Below are 8,253 nucleotides of genomic sequence, written 5' to 3' on the forward strand. Positions count from 1 at the left end.
TTTCCGGCAATATTTCCGATTCCGATAATATTTCCATTTCCGATAATATTTTCTGATACGTACCATGTTTCCGTTTCCGGCAACATCTACGACTTGGATAATATTTATATTTCTGATACGATCCATATTTCCGTTTCCGGCAATATCATCGTTTCCGGAGTATTCATTTACTTGCCTTTGACGATCTCAGCTCCCACTGAAACCAAGATCCGTCGATTCCGAATATTCATAGATGGAGTATTTAATTCCATTAAATACTTGATCCATTTACATACTATTTGTGTGACCCAGCGAGTTCAGTGAAGAGTAAGCTGTGGATTAATATCATTAATTCCACTTGAACTGAAGCGGCCTCTAGCTAGGCATTCAGCTCACTTGATCTCACTGAATTATTAACTTGTCAATTAATACTGAACCGCATTTATTAGACTTATCATTAAATGCATACTTGGACCAAGGGCATTCTTTTCCTTCACTATTCCTATGTACTTTTTCAAGTACCATAAGTATTCTTGATCTCAATCTAGTTGATCTTCACTTAGATCAATAGAGATTGGTATATGTTCGTCATGCCTAAAGCCATACGATACGTTTTTGGCGACCCTCATATTATATCATACATGATAAATTCTTTTGCAGAATAATTCCCAATTGAATTCTATTCATGTAACTTTAGGTCATCTAGTTTCAGTAGATACTAATTCCAGCTAAATTCTTTGACATATAATATAGGTTAAGAATCTCATTTCGATCCTTTGATGTTTAACTTAGTAAATTCTTATACATAGTTCAAACATTCATTACTTAGATTTATTCATATGGGGCCGAATGTCTCAAATGGAGTCTTTCGTGTTTGATTTAGTAAATGCCATTACTTAATCTAAAACAATATTATAAGATCTTTGTAAATAGATCTTAATACCCAGTTTGTACTAAGTTTCGCCATGGTCCATCATTGATGAATAATTTCAAATCTAAGTCATCAGCATTTGAATGTTATTTCACAATAGAGAGATATGTGTGTGATACACATAGGACCAATTAAGTTTTACGTACTCTCACTAAACTTCTTATATATCTATGGGAATCATGTATATTTTATGAAACTAAAATACTTATTAGCTTCACTAAGATACAGTTCCAATTCCCAGTTGCTTGCTTAAATCTGTACTTAGGTTTTATAAGCTAGCTTTCATTTTCAAGCATTTATTTGGATCCACAAATCCTATGACATACCATGTACATAGTTTATTCCAACATTTGATTGAGGAATACGTTTTGTCATCCAATTGCCATATGTACCAATATGCAATTATTGCTTGATTTATACTTGAGCATTACGATTATGCATGAGGTTTCAACACAATCCATGCCATGAATTTTCTTGTAACCTTTAGCAACTAATCTAGCTTTGTGTTGTGAATTCATTTTCATGTTTGATGGTTTTTATCCTTAAAACAAACTTGCAACCAATAGGTGTGAAACTATTCTTGCAAATCAACAAAATTTCAATTTTGTCATCAAAACATTGAGTATGTTTTATGGCCTCTAACCATCTAAAACATTTGAGTCTATATATGGCCTCTAAACATTTTAGGGAATCTGGGTTTCGTCATAGCTTTCTTATAGGTCAAAAACTCATTAATCTACATGATAATAGTTTGACTGCAAGTTGTAGGATTCTTCACTATCTAATAGAAGAATCACATAGCTTCGGTGACCTGAACTCCATGTTTCTTCACTATCTAATAGAAGAATCTCATAGTTTAAGTTACTTGAACTCTATGCCTACTTGGGTATAGAACATCAAACAATAGAATATCAATAGCCACTTGAAAGTCCTTTGAATATTCTGTTCTCCTTGAAGCACTTGTAAAGTCTTCTAAGAGATGTCTATTCTTTAAAGCCACTTCTAAAGTCCTTAAAGAATAAGTTTGGATTTTCTGAAGCACTTCGAAAAGCCTCCGGAATGTCCGTTTATGTTTGTTGTTCGCCTCGAAGACTTTCGAGGTCTATTTTCTCCCACTTGTCATTTTGGAAACGAATCTCCAAAAGGACATTATTTCGAGCAAACAAACATTATGTTTTCAAAAATCCGTGGTAGAAACAATACCCTTGTGTCTCATTTGAATAAATCACAATGAAACATATATCTATACTTGGGCCTTAGTTTGTCGAATGACAAACACTACAAAAAAACGCGGCACATTGTGACGCTTTTTGGGTCAAATTACGACGGAAAATAGTGTCGCTATTTCACATAGCGACGCTCTGGTAAAGGGTCGCAATTTTCATTGCCGCTATTTACCGACGCTTTAGAGCGTCACAATTTGCAAAAATATCGATGTATTTCGCAGCCACTATTTTGGATATAAGGACTCTATAGGTAGTCGCTATTTACCGACGCTTTAGAGCGTCACAATTTGCAAAAAATATCGATGTATTTCGCAGCCACTATTTAGGATATAGGAACTCTATAGGTAGTCGCAATATTTAGACTAAAAAAAGCGTAACTATTTGCACGCTTATAGACGCATTTCTCCGCCACTATCCACCATATAGCGATGCTTTTCGCACCCGAAATATATAGACTCTTATTAGAGTCCCTATCTTTACTTTCGTACGAGTTCTCCCCATTCCCTCCAAAATAAGTTAGACCCTTTGGAGCGTCACAATTTCCATCATATTATTTTTTTCATGTATATATATATCAATTAATCTAAAATCAGGAATTATCTATAAAAATTCATATTGACCATAGATAATCATAATCAAATACAAGTATTAACTTACTACGTACATTATCATAAAACAACATATATATATAACCACGTCATACTATACTTTGATTCATATATACTTAGCGATAACATAGTTAATTTAGAAAAAATGATAACAATTTATACATTAAATTAATTCGCAGAGTTTTAAAACAAAAATAACTTTCTAACTAGCATCATTTTTTCTACAAGATAGTCCAAAACTAAATAAAAACAACTTCCTGACTACGAACAAACTAATTATAGTAAACCTATCTTTATGCTAGCTTAGCTTCAAGATAACTTGTTCATCTCTTGATCTACATTTACTATTACCACTTAATCGTCAATAATCTGCAAAGAAAATTTAATATGTCAAATATATATAAAAAGCTTTATGAACATATTTTAAAATCAAGGGAAAATTAACAACAATAATCCAAACTACTAGTGGTATTCTCAAAATAATCATAACTGATAATTATTCAAAATATATAATACCAATTATTAATTGCCCCTTCCCAAAATAGTCCCCCTTTACCTATAACCTTTCAATGCGGTAACTTTAAAATAAAATTTAAGTCAACAAATTAAAGTATCCTTTTAGATGGGTATTCAAGATGAACAGAAAAAAAAAACCCAGACAAAATCCAAACCTAGGCAGAACTGATCAGAACTGATCTGATCAGAAATAATAAGAATTGATCTGATCAGAACTTTCTTGTAAGAAAAGACAATGTTTTGCACTATGGAAGGTGTGAATGATGGTTTAGATTTGGTTACTTAGGGGTTTTAGGGGTTTTTCTATGTCAGGTTCCAAATTGTTTGGTTTTACTACAATGTTAGAACTAATGGATTGGAATTATGCAATATTTTTTTGTAGATCTTATTGATCTTATTCTAAAATGAAATTATCATTAGTTGTGTTAAAATAATTTATACGACAATTCACTTTCACAGGGGGATTAGTTGCTTTGGTTTCTTACTTTCTAAAAGTCAGTGCAAAGCTTATACTACTATTTCTATTCAATTTTGTTAAGTTACTTCATAGAAGCCTACACCAGTAACACAGACAACTATATCCCACCTAATTACAGATTTTCTAGAATGGAATTAGAATGGGTTATAAGCAGATTAGCACCCTTCACACAGGCCCACAGCTATAAAGATTGTCAACAACAGAAGTATATCCTGCCTGCTGGTTAGTGAATCCCTGGTTTCATTAACTAGATGAAGATGTTAAATAGAAATGGGTAGATGTTGTCATCTTGACACTAAATGATGAAACTTTGGAACTGGGGGGAAGAGAAGCTGGATCATTAACTAGGTGAACTCAAGGAAAAATTATCCACGAGAATGGAAATATGACTAGTTATTAGTAGCATTACCTGGGGTTACTAGCTCAACAGAACCGGCAAGTTATTTTTTGATAAATGACTGCTGCAAGTTGAGAAAATGTGACTTAATTCAAAACTGCAAGTTCATTCATTACATTCAATTAATGGGAATGTAATCAGTCATTCTCAGGCGAGATTCTAATAATCTAAAGAGGTAAAGAGTGTGCAAGCAGATAATGACTAGCAAGTTTACAGCGAAAAATATAGCATCAAGTTAGAAACATAAGGCCAGGAGCACGATACTGAACTGCTGGATTTATATAAGCTTGAACTAACATTTTTTTTTTTAATCTTTGTCTTCCTGGTTTTATTTCTGTCATTTTGAATCTCTAGATATTATGACCAGAAACATCTGATTATTATCAATTTTTTCTTCTGGAATTGTATGTCATTTGATGTGTATTTTGTGTCAACTTTTTTGAAGCTTACAGAGAAAGAAATCAGCAAAGCAGTAATGTCACCAGCTGGCTCATACTTCTGTATAGTGACTTGTGTCTGAGAGGAAAATTCAGACTATTTGCAACATAATAGCAGCTTCTTTGATTTTGGTGTTATGGTTGGTATTTGTGTGTAAATATGCATATTTTTAGAAAATTCAGATTGTTTACAAGTTGAAATTCTATTTTATTGTGACTGGAATACTGGTTAGTACTTAGTAGTTTGTGTATTTGAAGTATAACTTTTTTCATTCTGGAATTTTGTTTAAATTGAATATCACTATGTGTGCATTTGGTGTTTTGGTAGTATTGAAAGCTGCTGATTTAATTTAATTTGTGGATTAAATAAAACCAGCAGCTCATTTTTTTTAGAATATCCAAAGTCATTTGCGTCGCAGATTAGCTAAAACTGCGACGGAAATGACTTTTTTTTAAACATGTTGAAATATCATTTGCGTCGCAGATTAGCTAAAACTGCGACGCAAATGACTTTTTTTTAACATGCTGAAAAGTCATTTGTGTCGCACTTTAGCTAATCTGCGACGCAAATGACTTTTCAGCATGTTTTAAAAAAAGTCATTTGCGTCGCAGTTTTAGCTAATTTGCGACGCAAATGACTTTTCAGCATGTTAAAAAAAGGTCATTTGCGTCGCAGGTTAGCTAATCTGCGACGTAAATGACTCTTATTTACATCGCCCAAAAGTGCGATGCAAATGACTTTTTTCATTTGCGTCGCAGCCAGTTGCGTCGCACATTGGTGCGACGTAAATGGGCTTAAATGACCGACGCAAATGACTGTTTTTCCACTAGTGGACACAATTGGAGGGAGTTCGAAGATCATTTTATCTCAACAAGATAGCATTAACTAAACGAGGCTTTAATGAGGCATAGTTTAACATTGCTCTGGACTTACAAATAAGGATCAAGCTAAAACTTTTATGATATGAAAAGCGAGTGAATGTATCCATCATAAGACTAGAAAACACCTATAATGTCCCTGCAGTGGCAAATCCCCTTTCTTTCATAATTTTTTAGTGAAATAAAGAATCCCTTTCAAAGAGGTTTATCTTGTTTTCGGGCCTTTGGATAAGAGGATATTACCTAACCAAGAGCTCATTCTTCCAGCAACACAAGAAAAGACAAGCAGTACGAGCGGGCAGCGAATTCGCACAGATACATATCTGGACCAACCTCTAAAGATGCTCTGACAAGAGGCCCCCGTCCAGCTCCAACGACCATCAAGACCTGCATCCAATAGAACCATGCACCATCAGCATCAGAAGTTAGCAGTTAGCACTTAGCAGCACCAGAAGTTAGCAGTTAGCGGCAATTAATGCAGTAGCATTAGCATCAACAGAAGTTAGCAGTTAGCACTTAGCAGTAAGCAATTTAGACACGAGGCAACAACAATTTAAGGGGAAACAAAAACAATTACAACTAAAGACTCTCGGAGTAATTTGTTTTAGGTCAAGCAGAATTTAGAGCTTACACTTAGACAGATATGTGCAAGACGAGGATGAGAAAAGTTCTTAAACCCCAAAAGATAATCATATAAAAGGCCACTGCACATCACATGAACATGTAACTTATTAGCAGCAGTTAGCAGTTAGCAGAAACAACAGTTAGCTAGCAGAATGGGTTCGACCTTTCAACCAAAACTGAAGATCACCCTAATAAGCAGAATGGGTTAGACCTAATTCAAAATGATCAGAACTTATTGAATTTTTATATAAACTACTAGACAATAGACTTGGATATACTAGGATTCAGAATAGACTACTATAAAAGTGTTATAGAATATTAATTTATTTAAATAAGTGGGTCTGTTGATTTCATACTTGCTCAACCACATGGGGGAAGGGAAAATCATGTTACCTTAAAACAAATCATCTATTAGGATAAGAACAGATTTGATGTCACCAAATTATTAGCTACTAACACTCTCTTGCCTCAAGAAACAAAGCTCTAAGGGCATGTTTAGGCAAGTCGACACAGTGTCATGACTCACGATCATAATACTAAAGCTAAGATCATAGAACAAGTACGAGATCATCATCATAGAAAACTTCACTGAAGCCTGAAGGTGTTTTCCCCTTTAGACTTTTCATATTATATTCTTGAGCGTTTTAGACTTTTCAGAGGATGTGGAATTTTCTGGCTGTATTGATTGAGCACTAATGTTGGTTTTCAGTGTAGACTAATACTATGAAAAAATCATAATCAAATATCCATCAACAAAATTCAGCTAATCTCAATAAAATCAAATGAAAAACAAGCATTAAGGTCAAACTTATATCATCAAAAACAACAAAAAAACGATAAACTAGGAAAAAAATAAAAAATAAAACATTATACTAGCAAAGAGACTACCTATTACCTAACAAACCATACAAATACCACACATAGTCCCTTTCCATTCAAGGATCAACAAAGAGCAATTGGAGCACACAAATAAGATGCGATAAATAATTGAATTTACTATGTTTTTCATCATTAGCAGCCGAAGAAGAGGAGACCAAAGATGAAAGAACAAATATCAATTAATGCGTGTAAACCAATAAAAAGTTGCAGAAAATTGAAATTGAAATTGCAGAAAACCGCCATTAACATCTCAAAATTGCAGAAAATTGAAATTGAAATCGGAGAAAGTAGATGATAGTATGATACCAGTAAGCAGAAATCGGTCTCCTCTCGAACAAATCTCAGCAGAAATCGTTCTTCTCTCAAACAAATCTCAGCAAAAGTCGGGTTTTTTTCGAACAAATCCCCCAAGGCTACGAACTAAGCATAAACAAGTTGAGAAATTCAATCATTTTCGACTAAATTAGGATAATCTATGAAGAAATTTGGGAGAGAATCAAGAGCAACGAAATATCTAAGCATCTATTGATTTATTTTTTAGGGAAAACGAATTTGGGATTTTAGGGAAAACGAAGAACACTGGCTCCTGGAAAACGCATTTGGGGATTTAGGGGTTTATGTTTTGAAGTTTCAGTGAACACCGAGCAGTTGATTTTTGGGAGTGTTAGGTTGAGTCGGTTGTGTAAGGAATCTGACAATCGTGGGAGCAGAGATAAGAGAATTAGGCGGGATATTTAGGGCGAAATATTTGGCCAAATATTTGGGCGAAATTTCCTTTTGCGGTTACAAACACGTGGGTTCCAAAAAAAAATTTATTTGTAAATAGCGACGCTTTAGTACGTCGTAATATATTGCGACTCTGTACAGGGTCGCAATTTGCAAAGTTATATTCGCGCCTCAAAAAATCTTGCGACTCTTTGTTACACCGTCGCAAATACTCTGTCTAAATATGTACCCTTTTTTTGTAGTGAAACACTAAGCTCCCACTGAGTTCAGAAACTCTTTAGATATATTATGAAAAGATATTCTGAAATTACTTTTCAATAGCTTTGACGAATTTTGTTTAGTTTGGTGGTAGTTGAGAATTTTGTTTTAGAAATTACAGGAAAATTCTTTATGATTCATCATTGATCGAATCAAGTACTATTTGATTCGATTATTCCAACTTAGATATGCCATATCTTATGGAGCTAGATCGTGAAATTACAACACACAATCATCGATGATCATTTTTGGTCTCAAGTAATCATCAACATGATCTAACTTAGATCTTTATGATTTCTTGCCAAGTGGGTTTTA

At 33.9% G+C, this 8,253-nt stretch overlaps 1 long non-coding RNA gene across 1 annotated transcript; it reads right to left on the bottom strand.

The window, feature by feature from the left end:
• Nucleotides 1-2,821: 2,821 nt before the first annotated feature.
• Nucleotides 2,822-7,658, bottom strand: LOC130466801 (uncharacterized). Its single transcript, XR_008926951.1, has 4 exons — nucleotides 7,261-7,658; nucleotides 5,580-5,838; nucleotides 4,148-4,199; nucleotides 2,822-3,113 (listed from the first exon to the last, which is right to left on the bottom strand). It is a non-coding gene; the product is annotated as an uncharacterized lncRNA (long non-coding RNA).
• Between the last annotated feature and the right edge of the window lie 595 nt (nucleotides 7,659-8,253).

Source organism: Spinacia oleracea, chromosome 2, assembly GCF_020520425.1.
Source record: "Spinacia oleracea cultivar Varoflay chromosome 2, BTI_SOV_V1, whole genome shotgun sequence".
Lineage (NCBI taxonomy): Eukaryota > Viridiplantae > Streptophyta > Magnoliopsida > Caryophyllales > Amaranthaceae > Spinacia > Spinacia oleracea.